The sequence below is a fragment of the Salvia hispanica genome, chromosome 2 (genome assembly GCF_029641045.1).
Source record: "Salvia hispanica isolate PSC_SH4W2 chromosome 2, Shi_PSC_v1, whole genome shotgun sequence".
Taxonomy (NCBI): domain Eukaryota; kingdom Viridiplantae; phylum Streptophyta; class Magnoliopsida; order Lamiales; family Lamiaceae; genus Salvia; species Salvia hispanica.
In genome coordinates, this window is record NC_142693.1 from 63,170,854 (window position 1) to 63,186,043 (window position 15,190).

The 15,190-nt window shown below is 35.2% G+C and overlaps 1 long non-coding RNA gene across 1 annotated transcript; it reads left to right on the plus strand.

Moving 5' to 3' along the window:
* The first annotated feature begins 5,273 nt into the window (after positions 1 to 5,273).
* LOC125218696 (uncharacterized) lies at positions 5,274 to 6,505 on the plus strand. Its single transcript, XR_007176005.2, has 2 exons — positions 5,274 to 5,564; positions 6,224 to 6,505. It is a non-coding gene; the product is annotated as an uncharacterized LOC125218696 (long non-coding RNA).
* The last annotated feature ends 8,685 nt before the right edge of the window (positions 6,506 to 15,190 follow it).

Consider the following 15,190-nt stretch of genomic DNA (forward strand, 5'->3'; position numbering starts at 1 on the left):
TAAAACCTTGTTTTGTGCTCCTCTTGAGGACATTATCAAACGAGACTCACCTCGTGCATGATTCAATATAATAGCAATCCTAGCATCGCTAGGTATTGATCACCACTACCCAATATATCAGGATCATTGGGTTACGAAAAACCCGCACCATTTGATAAGGCAAAGTAATGCATAATCAATACCGTATGCTCAATGCTAACCTACATTGATTAAGAAACAAATATTTATCAAGACCTCGCCTTTCAGTAGATAGCTCAAGGACAAGTCTTGCTGTTAGATCCGTTCAGTGCTATACCACACCAATGTCATCTTATTTCAGTACGGCTTAAAAATATGCGGACTGACATTGCAACCTTTCTCGATGGATGGTCAAATTCCATCTAGGTTGTGAAATTCATCTTTTTCTTTGTTTAGAACTGACCGTGTTACCTTAAAGTGGACGACGCCCACAACCGGTCTACTAAAACAAAGACTTAGACCTTGTTAAGTTAACTTATACATTTAAACATGCATTAACATCCATTAAATGTAAAATATAACAACATTATGACAAAAATAATCTGTTTTATTCATTGGAAAATAAAATAAGAGTTTTACAGTATTCAATCACTCGAAACGTGATTTCTAGTATACAAACTCTAACATTTTCAAGGAAAGTTTGGTGTTTTCTTTTAAAACATAAGTCTGATGTTTTTCAAACCTTTTCAAATTGGAGAGTTTTAATTGAAAATCAAACTGGAAAGTGTATCAAGACCATTAGGACAGATAATGGCCTTGAATTTTGTAATGCTCAAATGAATTCTTTGTGTCAAAAATCTGGGATTAGGAGACATAAAACTACTCCTTACACCCCTCGGCAAAATGGAGTTGCTGAGAGGATGAATAGGACTTTACTTGAAAAGGTCAGGTGTCTTCTGTCCAAAAGTGGTTTGTCAAAAAAGTTTTGGGGTGAAGCCCTTTACACTGCTTGTTATTTGATAAATAGATCCCTCTCTGTTCCTCTTAAGGGCGAGCATGTTTTCACTGGTAGAAAACTCAATCTGTCACACCTAAGGGTGTTTGGGTGTAGTGCTTTTATTCATTCAAAAACTGATAAGTTAGACCCAAGGTCAAGGAAGGGTGTTTTTGTTGGCTATCCTGATGGTGTTAAGGGTTATAGGGTGTGGGTTAGGGATGAACCTGGTTTCAAGGTTGTGGTTAGTAAGGATGTCATCTTCAATGAAGAAGACTTCCCTTGTGTTGTACACAGGTCCCCTGCTTCTCCATCCTCAGATGGTGACCCTCTTAGTGAGGTGGAGCAATCTGAGGAGAGGTCCTCAAGTGAGGTGGAGTCCCAGAGCAGTGATGCTTCCACTGAGCAGGTGTGGAATTATTCCCCCATTAACCCAGATCCTATACCCCCTGAGCCTTTGGAAAACCAAGACCCTGACCCTGAAAATGTTTTTTATGGTGAGTCACAACCCAATAATAATCCAGATGTACACAATTGTCAGTTAACTAGGGATAGAGCTAAAAGGGTTGGTAAACCCCCTGATAGATTTGGTTCTTTTGTGAACTTGATTGCCCTAGCTTTTAATGTGTTTGAATCTGATGGAAATGAGCCTCAATCTTTTAAGCAGACTCAAAAGTCCAAGTTTTGGGATATGTGGTTTAAAGGTATGCAAGAAGAAATCCACTCTTTATTTGTCAATAATACTTGGATCCTTGTGCCTTTACCCCCTGGTGCCTCTGTAGTTGATTGCAGGTGGCTGTTTAAGTTGAAAGATGAGATTGAGGGGTTGAGGTACAAGGCTAGGTTGGTTGCCAAAGGTTTTACTCAGCAAGAGGGGATAGATTATACATAATTTTTTGCTCACGTGGTTAAGTTTACTACTATAAGAATGATGCTTGCCTTATATGCTCATTTTAATTGGGAATTAAAGCAAATGGATGTCAAAACTGCCTTTCTTCATGGTGACTTGGATAAACCCATATACATGAAACAACCAGAGGGTTTTGTGGATCCTAACTTTCCCAATCATGTGTGTTTGTTTAAAAAGGCTCTGTATGGTCTTAAACAATCTCCTAGGCAGTGGAATATTAAGTTTAATACATGCATGCAGAAGTTAGGCTTTATTAGGAGTACCTTTGATGCCTGCTTGTATGTGAAAAATCATGATAAAGTGCATGTGTTCTTGCTGCTGTATGTGGATGATATGCTTATTATGGGTCCTTGCATTAAGTCTATTAAACATGTGCAAAGTGCTTTGTGTGAAAATTTTTACATGAAAGATCTTGGTGATGCTAAAAAGATTTTGGGGATCAATATCCTTAGGGATAGAAAGTCCTCTTCTTTGGTTCTTCATCAGGAACCTTATGTGCAAAAAATTCTTAAAAAGTTTAATATGCTTGGTGCTAAAATTGCTTCTGTTCCTTTAGCTGCTCATTTTCTGCTGAGTAAGGATCTTTTTCCTACAACTGAGTCTGAGGTTAAAACTATGCAAAAGGTCCCTTATTCTAATGCTATTAGCTCTGTGATGTATCTTATGGTTAGTACCAGGCCTGATATTGCCTATGTTGTTTCTTGCTTGAGTAGATACATGTCTAACCTTGGGCCAGTGCATTGGGAGGCTCTTAAATGGTTGCTTAGATATCTGAAAAATACTTCTAAGTGTGGCTTATGTTTTTCTAAGCATGATCAAGGTGTTGAGTTGTGTGGTTTTGTTGATTCTAACTATGCAAATGATAAGGATAAGAGGAAGTCCACAACTTCCTATGTGTTTCAGGTTTGCAGGTCTTGTGTTAGTTGGAAATCACAACTTCAACACATTGTAGCTCTGTCTACAACAGAATCAGAGTACATAGCCATAACATAGGCTATGAAGGAGGCAATCTGGTTAAAGGGAGTTCTCTCTGAAGTCAATTTTATTAAATCTCCTCCTGTGTTATATTCTGATAGTCAGTCTGCCATTCAACTTTGTAAAAACCCTGTTTTCCATGATAGAACTAAGCATATAGATGTTAGGTTCCACTTTATTAGAGATGTTGTGGAAAAAGGTGAAGTTCTTTTGCAAAAAGTGCATACTGATCATAACCTTGCTGATATGGGTACTAAATGTCTTTCTGTGGATAAGTTGTTGTCATGCATAAAAAAGTTGCACTCTGATTTTCGTTGAGCATGTGCATTGCATGTCCCGGGGAAAGACCTTGCTGACTCTTTGAAGTCACAAGGAATCTAAGTCCTGCAAAACTAATTGGTTTACCATTTGGTGTTTTGTTAGGCAACCTGGCATCTTCTATCTAATGAACTTTGTGTTCTTTGGTGATAGGAATGCCTTGTAGGCAATGATGAAGCAGCAGTAGGCCAAGGCTCTCTCCTATTTCTCCAGAAGTAGTCCAAAGGTGGAGAATGTTGAATATTGGACTCCTTGCTTTGGGCTTCCATTATTAATTTGTTGGGCTATTCTTTGCTGAGCCCATATGATTAATTGTTGGCCCAAATTAAGTCTGGCCCGTTTACTTATCTAGAGTGGCTGGATGTGCGACACCTGGCAACTCCATGCGGATCAAGGCTCACAACCGTTGGATGTGTGTTGTGTTTGTTAAGTGAGAGAAGACTGTTAGACTTCTCTCATTCGATACAATCTCTTTCTCTCTCTTGCTCTCAGAAAACCGTCGACTCTCTCTTCCTTCTCTCTAAGATTCCGGCGAGTCTAGTCGGAGTTCTTCTTCGAGCTTTCTGTTCCACCAATGATTCTCAGTTCCTAAGGGTTCTATCGGTGTAGATTGAGTGTTAGGAAACTTCTTCGGTTTCCTTCTCTTTCTAGGGTTTGGTCTTTTGTTGGTGACCAATCCTGAAGTGCTTGGAGTGTGTGGTGAAGGATCTTGTGTTCTTGGCTGTGTTCTTGACCGTTAAATTTAACTCTTTCCGTCCAATTCGGAACAAATGTGACCAATTTTTATTTGTTAAGGACCAAATATTTCAAAAGATAATGTTATGGACCAAAATCAAAAAATCGTCATATGTTAAGGACCAAAAAGGACCTTTAGTCTAAATATATACGTCATATGCGTCGGGGTGTGACACAGTGAGAATTGAATATATTTTGTGAGGGGTGCGTTAAAATGACAATACCTCTTAAAATAATATCATACCACCATTCCTAGCCAATCATTTGTACACGTGGATGAATAATAAGCTGCCATGTGGCAATAAAAAAAATGTTGAAGTGTAAAAATCTCAGCCAACAATGTACAATACTTTATACAATAATTTTTTCTCGGCCAGCAATATCCAACACGCTATACAACAATCTATAGATTGCTGTGTAGCGTTTATAATATTGTTGTGTAGTGTTTATAATACTACTGGACATATGATGTCACGATATCAATTTAAGAGGTGTTGTCATTTTAACTCAAACCTACTGCGTGAATTCCAAAATATGTACATCTACACTTTGGCGGATGATAGCAGGATAACTCTGTTTAGTCTAGTTTTTTATATTTATTTTTGTGGATTAGATATTGATTCATCCAGCCAAGTCCAATACAACCTAACAAAGTAATTAATTTATTACTAATATATATGCCGTTTCCTATGGGAAACAGGAAGCAAAGAAAGTATTTAATGTGATAAGAATTACTCTCTATAAAGTAGCGTTACACTCAAGCTATACTCATGGTAGGCCATCCCTATCGGCATATCGCTGACCATCTCATATTAATAATTAACTAAATTTCAATCTTGTTGAAATCAGTCCATGTCAAAGTATCTGGTCAGAACAGCTAGATAAGCCTAGATCCTATGAAAGTATACAGAAACTGCAACGGAAAAGGGGAAGAAATGGAAAAAGAGCATAAATCCAAGGGAAATGATAGAAGATAGTTTAACTAGTAGTACACGTTTATAAATTTTGTTTTCCCTCGATATTGAATGTTACAGGAGCGTAGTTCAAAGTTTGTAGTATTATTTTTCACATAATTATTATATTTAAATCTCAATATTTGGATATTGACCGGCCAACTCTTACGATGATTCACGGCTCATTCCTTTTTGTACACTAATTCGAATTGGATATTGTTCCTATTGGACTCCGAATTCGATTTATTCATTCATTTGGCATCGCCAAACAGATAAGCATCATAAAACAAATAATCTATGGTACGATAACATTTGAAAAGAAAGTAAGTGCGATTTTACCAAACAAAAATTATTTCATACATAGTTGATAATTTTATCCACACTTAGGCCCCGTTTGATAAGCTAGTAATACCTAGATATAGATATATATCTATACATTTCTCTGTGTTTGCTATCATAATTACACTAACTTACAAGCCCTTGTTTTTCTCTATAGCCCATCTCGGCCCGGCAGATTCAGCGTCAAAATGAGCCGATACGTATCTCACCAAATTCGTCGGATACCAATCTGCCTCTATTGATATATCCAAAATAAAAATTTTATTTCCTTCCTACCCTTTTCTCCCAACGCTCTTTCAATCCTTCATCTCTTTCAATCTCAGAATATACTTCTTCCAACACTCTTCAAGCAAATGGCTGACATCTGCAAAATAATCATCCGGTGAGTGTGTATCAATTGTCCGATCTTTCTCTATTTATTATTTATCTTCTTTTTCATGATGAAATTATTTCTGAGTTATCGCCTAGTTGCTGCTCTATTGTTGAATTATTGTTATTTAAAACCCCCAATTCAATATTGCCGATGGATTTTGTTGAATAAAGTTGATTGGAAACAAAAACTTGTTCATATGTTTTTCAAACTTGCTTTCTACATCACGAATCATAGTTTCATGAATTTTCAGCTTAAGAATTTCTTTATTTTGATGAGGATTAACACATTTTGGGCAGGTATTTCACAAATCAGAGATTCAGAATTCATTAAGCAAATCTCTATATTTTGGTGTCATTAATTCCTTGTGTAGCATAATTGTTCATTGTTCTATTTCTTTGTGCCAACATGGTGCTTTATCTATTCATTATGGAGTAGTATTTATTTTGTTTATCATGGTAATTTTATTGTGTGTAACTCATGGATATGCTGACATTTTTCGGAGTAAAAAACTTTTCAAAATTTTACTATGTAGCTCATGAATATGTTGACAACTTCAAACCATTTTGAAAATGTTTTTGGGTGAATAGAACATGAGTTTTTGAAAATTATGCTTCTGTTTTATTCTTTGATGGGTTTTTCTTTTAAAATATTTTGCATTTCATTTTTAGAGACATAGTGCTAGGGCGTGATGACACGATGTTGATGCCGGATTGCAGATGTGGAAAGGAAATGTCAGTTTAGTGTGTGGGCAAGGATGCGCAACCATGGTGCAATGGCTAGTATGTTTATTTTATTTAGATTTGTAATTGATAGACTTGTGTAAAAACAAAATGGAACTAATATGTGGAGTAGTAGTTTGTGTGGATATTTCACTTTCTAGAGTGAGATATCAGTGTTATTATTTCTCAAGTTTTGGTTTATGATGGTGAACATGCTGAACATGTTGTGTATGTTTTGTTAGTTATCTGCTAAACTGCTACACATTTGCTGACTGAATCAAAGATTTTTTGGAGTCTACATTTATAACTCTTTATGGAGGCATTTGCTTTGAAAGAATCACTCTCATCTGCTTCACCAAATGCTCCATTTTTTTTCTCCAATATTTTGCAGAGAAATCCCCAACAGATATCATGGTGGTGCTCGTCCTCCCATCTTGCTCAATCAAATGAAAATGTCAATTAGCAGCATATTCGTTCATTCTTCATGTTTCATGGATAGCAAGCTTAATAATAGTTATGTTCAATCACCTTAATAAAATCTACTTAGGTTCACCAATCACACCAAAATGCAACAAATATACCCTGAGTTTTATCAGCAGCACCAGCACTGCTCTCATACTTTGGGCTGCTAAAAACGCAGAAACATCAGCCAGTTAAGTTAATGGCAGCAACTCAGACATTGTGTCCTCTGGTTCAATTGATGAAGTTCTGCAGAGCATGGATCAGAATCCATTTCTGACTCTTCCAAAACTTTGCCCAAAGCCAAGAATGCTCGTATGTGCTCCCTCAAATGCAGCAATTGATGAGTTGCTATCACGTGTGTGGATTTCACAACAGTCTACTAGTTTCAGAAATTTCAAGGCAAAAAACTTGGAATCAAAAGATTTAAAACTTAATTTACATCAGAGTTATTCAAATGGTAGTGAATATATCAAAGTATGTGTTGCTTAAGGACTTGTATCTGGAGGTAGAGAGAATGCAACAATGTTTTTTTTTTTTATCATGCCATTAAAGAGAGAGAGACATGATGAATATTTGGTCATTATTCATATATTTAGATTTTCTCTTCTTTTTAGCCCACGTAGAGTATATAAAAAAAATAAACAGGCTTGATGATTTAGGTTTGGAACAATCAATCGTGAGAAATAAGGAGGGAAAAAAGAGAGCCAAATCTTTTTGTTTCCCACATATAGGAAAAAATAGAGTATATATGAATTTAGTAAATTTGATTAAGTCAATGCAAAAGGACAATATAGGAAATAAAAGAATTTAACTAGGTCAAATTTGTCATTGCATATTTATTTCTAATTTCATAACTTCCCTTTCAAACAAAGTGGGCTTATTAGAAAAAATTAACTAGGACATCAAACGTGTGTTATTAAAATCATATATTTCCCTAACATGGTTCTAAATCTTGGTCAGTAATTAACTTAGGTATATCCCACATCACTTATCAAATAGGCCCTTAATGTGTTGGATATAAAGCCCACCTCAAAGCTTCCAAGTTAAACTCTACAAAAGCTTGACCTTGGAAATCAAACTCCGCGAACACGCCCTTCTTGAAAGAGTATAATGATTTAATTAGTTTTAAGAACATGCGTAAGATGCATGACCTGTAAAGATCCTATATGGAATATGCATCCTAGGTTCGATCAAGATAACTTCATTTCATTAAACTTAAGGCTCTCTACTTTATAAAGGACTTTAAAAATAGTTGGCAATTATTTGAGAAAAAATTAATTGAGGGTAAAGTATTAATTAATACTAAAAAAAATTAATCGTAAGATCAATTATTTAATCAACAAAATAAAGCAACAATCCCAAACAATTAGGTAAATAAAAGACTTCTTTCACTTAGGCCCACAAGCCCAAATAAATAAATAGGCCAACTCACTCTTATTTTTTTTCCAAATTTTGACTCATAACAAAGTGGAGCCCAACATAAACAATTAATCCCAAAAGAAGGCCCAAAAGTGTGGTGCCTTCTCTCTTTTTTTGGAAAAAAAAACGTCTCTCTCTTCCTCTCTCAACATCTTTTTTTTTTTTGAAAAATAAAAACGTTGGGCTGCTCGGGACGGGCCAGCGATGGCCGATCAGCGAGCTCTGGGCCACGGTGGCGTTGCTGGGCAGCAGCTGCGAGGGTAGGGAGGTGGGTGTGCGTGGCTGCCGAGGGAAAAATAGTAAATGTGATGTAAAGCTTAGGAAATCAAAATGGTTAAGGATAAATATCTTGAGGAAAAGGGGAAAGGAAGGTAGTGTGTAGAGACTTAACCCTTCTTCTTCAAGCACTTACTTGCATCTTTACTTGAGATGAATTTTGTTTAGAGAGTTTAGTGGTGGAAGAATCAATGCAACTTGAAGAAAAGGCAGGGCGAATCAGGGGGACGAAAGAAAAAGGTAAAATCAACCGATATTGTGTTAAGGACCTTCTCCTTAACTGCGATCTGCCGCGCGTTTGCGGCGATCGAAAAGTGTTCCAGCGTGTTTGCGGCGATCGTAAAGTGTTCCGGCGTCCTTCGTCGGGTCGGCGGAAATAATAGTTTCGAGTTGTGCGCGGGTTCCTCCCGTCGGGCAACGCGATAACTAGGCGGCTGATAGAATACTCCGGCGTCCAATCAGGATTGGCGGAGGGAATCCAAATTAAGATTGGAAAACACACATTATGTTTGGGAGAAATAATAATTCATTAATTGGTTGAATGAATGAATACAATATGTCCTAAGACTAGAATACTAGAAACAAATATCTAAACAAATATAGAAAAGATACGGTAAATCTATGATTTCTAAAGATATGACATGAGATTGTATCATATTGGACATGAAATTATTGACTAAATCTTCTCATTTGTCTATGAGTGTCGGCATTTTCCCATTCGTTAGTATTAGTATGAATTATTGGATGGACTCTATCTCATGTTATGCTTTTGTGGAGATATACAAGCAATAGCAATGGAATCTCGGAGGTACCTGTTATTTACGTTGAAATATTCAGTGACTTTGGTTTATTGATCCAGTTCAATTTCTTTTCGAGTTTCCTCTACTGTTAAATTATCTTAATCACTTCATAGATTTCTGCTTTACTAAGAACTTCTGATTTTCTTATATTTGATGTCTCATTTAGAAAGAACTTCACTGATTTTCATCAATTGGATGCAGTATAACAAAGCTTTATTCTTCGTCGTATGCTAAGTTACTGTCTTTGAGGCTCGTGTAATACTTGCTAATTGCTACCCCCTCCGTTTCGCCATAGTTGAGTCATTTTACCATTTCGGGAAGTTTCTTCATAGTTGAGTCATTTCTATATATGTTAACTTTTTTCTCTTTCTTACTTTACTCTCTCTTACTTTATTCTCTCTACTTTATTCACTTTATACTTTATTTTCTCTACATTTTCCTCTCTCTTATTTTTTATCTATTTATTTAACACACCCGACATTCATTTCTAAAACTCCGTGCCCAAAAGTTCCGCCTCAACTATAGCGAAACGGAGGGAGTACTATTTATCTTACTCTAGTAGTTTCGTGCTTCGACTGCTGTTTGTTTTGATAGCTGCAAGAACATATGCGCCCTTTCTGTTTTCGGAGTTCAATTGTACAAGTTGTGGCACCTCTGTTTTTAGTTTCAGGAACATATGGCTAAGGTTGAATATGATTTTTTTTTACAAGATTTATTACACCTACGGTTAATAAGGGTGTTCGGTATGATGGATTAAATAAGATTAAGTCTTATGAATGTTCTTCGGCTGGGTAGATATGATGGAGTACTTAATCTCGGGACAATGCTACATAGGATTAATCTTGGCCCATGTGCTCGCTTGTTACCTTTTACAATCTAAGATGCACTTGGGCTAATTCAATCTTCAGCAATATTTATATATATCAAATGATGACAATAACACATACTACAAATGGTTTATTCCACTATGTGATACAGACTTGACTCTTTTTGTACAAATGGTTTCGATATTTGAAGGAAACAAATTATTTGTACTACTCCAATTTTCCAACTATTGGAAATTGCATACTCCCTCCGTCCCCCATTAAGAGTCACATTTTTCCATTTCGGTCCGTCTCCAATTAAGAGTCACACTTCATTTTTACCATAAATGGTAGTAGGTCCCACATTCCACTAACTCACTTCACTCACATTTTATTATAAAACCAATATAAAAAAGTGGGCCCCACATTCCACTAACTTTTTCAACCAACTTTTCTTTACATTTCTTAAAACTCGTGCCCGGTCCCATGGTGACTCCTAATGGGAGACGGAGGGAGTATAATAGTACGAAAGAAAAAACATTATATTTGATCAATAAAAGATTTATAAGAAACAAAATAAATATAAAATAAAAACAAAATGAGATAGTAAATGTGATTTCGGTCATGGCAGTTTTAAAAATGACAAAATGAGAGTAATACTTATTTTATGGGTGAATGAGGCTATAGAGTTCCCCTGACATGGATACGGATATGAGCTAGTTCCCCTCTCATTGCCTCTTTTGTAATCCATTCGTGCTATAATAGTGGAGAAATTTCTTTCTGACACAAAATTAAGAAAAATGTGTAATACATTAAATAAAAAGATAATAATATATGAGAGAAGAAAAAATAGAGAATAAAATAAGAGAATGGAAAGTAAGAGCTAATGTCTAATGTTACTTTTTACTAAAAAAAGAAATGACTATATTATGTAACGTTCAAATAGAAAAATAACTATACTACTGCGAAACGGATGGAATAGTCATTTTCTTTTTCAGTTTTTATTTTTTACATTTTCATCTTCAATTGATGACATTTCAATTTTAGGTCATCTCAATTCACACCTTTCCGCCATCCATTATTATTTTTGTAAATGTAAACAGTATTCAAGGAAAACAATTTTATAATACAGTTGGATTAAGCATTTGGGTTCTTACACATGTCCTCAAATGTTTTAGATTCATTTGCGCTTGGTCCCATTATATCAAATCATGTGATATTATTTAATAATAATTATATTTTGATCGATTAGACATATTTCTCATGATGTGAAGATAATAGTCCAACAAATATTTATGGTTGGGATGGGCCTTCTTGACTCTTTCAGTTCATGGTCTTATTGTAATCAAAATAAAATCCAACATCTTTCATTTTCTTGATGAGCAAATAAAAGTACAATAAATTAAAAAAGGTTTTATAGTGTTATGTGTCTCAAATTTCCGTAAATTTCAAAAAATATCCAATTTATGTATTTATCAAATGTTTCAGTTTTAAATGTTTTCATTAAAAAATTGCATTGTGTGTATTAAATGTTTCAATTTTTCAGCGTTTTCTATAAAATTTCCGCAATACAAAATCCGATGATGGAAAGTTGATTTATTACGTTATAGTCTTAGGTGGATTTTTTTTCCCACCTCATACATATAAACCGATGCTGTTTGAAAAAAGAAAGATTAGTAGTATTGTGCCTCTAATTTTCTGCATATTTCATAAAATGTCCCCAACTTTAATTGTGTTCGATAAAATGTCACTAAATTTGAAGAAGGACGAAAGTTGGAGATGTGAAAAAATAATATAACCCTTTGGTTCTCTGCTAATACGATGTCGTTTGATGTATTGAATGTGTGAGAAGTTGTGTAGTACTATTATGTATTAAGTCAAAAGTTTGAGTCAAATTGAGAGACAAAAAAGAAGAGACTTATTTTGTATATTAGGCCGCGGATTAAAATCCAGTGTTCGATTTTCTCCGATCGATGAAATTTTCGATTGATAATTTGAGTAATTATCAAATATTAGGTTTGTTGTTCTCGGATCCGCAATCATGCTTTTCAAGCTAGTGCTATTGTTTTCATGATGTGCGAGGGCCTCAAAGTTCATTTTTGTTGTGTTTTTTGTTGGTTGTTGCTAGATATATTAGGCATTGTCGTTGTTTGGCTGTGATGTGCTACTGTTTCTTTCTGTTTGGATTTATGTGGTATGACTCTTGACCGCTTGTCATGAACATTTGCTTGACGTCTGCATGCTCGAGCTTTTTTCTCTTAGTAAAAAAATGGATTAGTCAAATAGGTATTACTATTTTCTAAAGCTTAAACCTTACTAAAACAATCTTCAAAGTCAAATTAAAATATGATATTCGCTTCAATACTATATCTTATCGTGAGAAAATATTCGACATACACACTCATAATATACATAGAATGAATTCACATTCATGAACTTGAATTTACAACTAGATTTGTGACTATGGTCCACAAAATTGACAGTGAAATTTGCAACTTAGCTTCTTGTGTATTATTAGGCCATCAATTTCAACATTTTTTTGCGGCTATATCTATTTGTTGTCAAATTGAGCAATAGCTTTGTATATTAATTTGCCGAATTAGGCTTCATATACTTTTAAAATTTGTGGATGGGATCAATTTGTGATTAAAAATATATATATAATTAGTCCTTTATTTTTATTTTGCCGACATGAGTACTTGTGTTACAAATTCTTGATGCCATTTGGATAAAATCATTTATTCAAATAGTAACATTTTTATGTTTTAATTACTTGAAGAGTGTTATGTTCTTGTAACTGCATATGAATATTAGTATAGAAAAACAGAATAAAAATAAAGATCAAAAAATGATTATTAATTTACTACTATGTGAGTGGGGTAAGATCTGCTCTCGAGACTCAAAAAAGATTTTCCACACATTTGTCAACAATCTAGAAATAAATATTAATTACCGCATTAAATCGACAAAACAACGTGCTTATCCAAAACTCAACCTTACTTAAAAGTCTTAAATAGGATAAATTAGCAGAAAAATTATGAAATTTCATTACATATTGATTAGTTTAATAATTTAAAAATCAGTTATAAAATTAAGAAAGTTGGATTTATTTACAATTATTTCATAATGGAGTTTTTGCTAAAATTGTAAGTACTACTCCACTATTATGACAATAAAAAATCATATTGAAATGTTACCAGAGATGACTTGTACGAGTTCATGTGATCGTAAAGTCAATTTAAATCAACCTATGTTGGATGTATTCTCTACTTCTCTAGTGAAAATTACATTAGTTTGGGCAATATATATGTATGATATAAGAGCGTGTTTTCATAATAAAAAATGCATATGTACAAAATATGTTTGATTCAAATATTCTCTTCGTGCGCACCGACACATAGACTCACGCTCAAACTTCTATAGTTTGTCATGTTGGAATCTATGCCCGGTCAATGAACTTTGACCAATTATAATTTCAACGAGATATTTAATTTTGTTAAACTAAATAATATAGTGTCGATCTACGTTCGGAGTAGATGACCGTGGTATATTTATTTTCTCAAATCCGATTCCCGGTGAGTGAGAAATAATGGATTAAAGTTGTGCAAAATTGCAAACTTAATGAGCTATGGGATAAGCTTAGGGAATAATTAAGAGAGTTAATTATCCCACATTGGAAGTTACAACCTTATTAAACTAGTATTTAATAAGAAGGATTATTACATGGAATAATTATAGTGGACTAAGATGGGCTGTAAGAGCCCACACGCGCACGTCGCCCGCCCCGCCGCGTGCCTCGAGCCCAAGCCCGCGCCCGTGCCCTTGTCCTTGGATCTTGGCAATTGGTCTTTGGGCCTGGTCGTGGGCCTAGTTGCGGGCTTGGCCCAAGTCTAGTGGGTCTAGTTCTTTTTAGACCATCACCGTTTCCACGTCAGCGAGCCAAGCGGGATGCCACCTCGTCAGTATGACGCGGTAAGCCAACGTGGCTGACACGTGATAGTCCACGTCGTGAATGAATCTAGAAGCTTCTAGACTCAGCCTCTCTAGCTCTGAGCGCGTAACGCACGAACGTTACAGCTCGTAACCGACGACCGTTACGGTCTACCATTAATGACGGCCATTATGGCCGTTGACCCCCTGCAGTGGACTGAGCCTATAAATAGGCTAGCCATTCTAGCATTCTCTACATCAGAAACTAGAATCCACACTCTGCATCATACACTCTCTCCTCCCTCTGCATTGTTCTTCTGTCGAAGCTCTGCCCTCTCCTCCATCCAGTTCGCCTGCTGATAGCGGTGCTGCTTCAACAGAGACGTAGCCGTTTTATCTTTGGGGACGAAACGCCAATCCGAAGAGCACTACCGGGGCGTATCTCGTCTTGCGGAAAGAGGACTCCTCGACTCGGCTTTTCCAGTTTATTTGTTTCGAATCTTCTTTGTAATTTCGTTTCAGTTACTTAGCTCTTGTATTCCTTATTGTAATCCCTAAATCTCCCACATGTCACAAAGACACTATCTAGAAGATTAAGTCCATATTTTCTTTTACGAGTAAATGGACATAAACTTCAAGGACCCGCTATGGTGGACTCGAATTCGAGATTTTTGGTCTTATATAGTAATAATCTCTCTATCATTTGACCAACTCATATACATAAGACTAAGTCGATATTTTATTCTTCTTCCGTCCGTTATTAAATATCCTATAATGCCATTTGAGACGTCAATCATTGAATGTCTCATTTTATTTTACTATTATTATTTTTCGATAGGGATGTTAATGGGAACTTGCTCAGATTTGGATCAACACGCTCGAGTGTTTGGGTTACTCGATTATGGATTTAATAAAAAAAAATTCATTTTTAAAGTGTCAATCCTTACCCTAAATCATTGGGGTTCAGGCTAATCGGACTAGGAAACTTTAATGATTTTGTAACAATACTACTATACTATATTTCTATTGATAATTTTATATCTATAGTAAGTTAATAATGATTGAGTTTTATTTCAACTCGAAACTAACATATATCTCATGGAATGATGAAATACATTTTTTCTAAAAAGTATAATTATTTTAAAATTTTTAAATGATAATTGTAAAAACTAAATGATAAATAATAATAATTATTATTATTATAATAACAACAACTACTACCACTT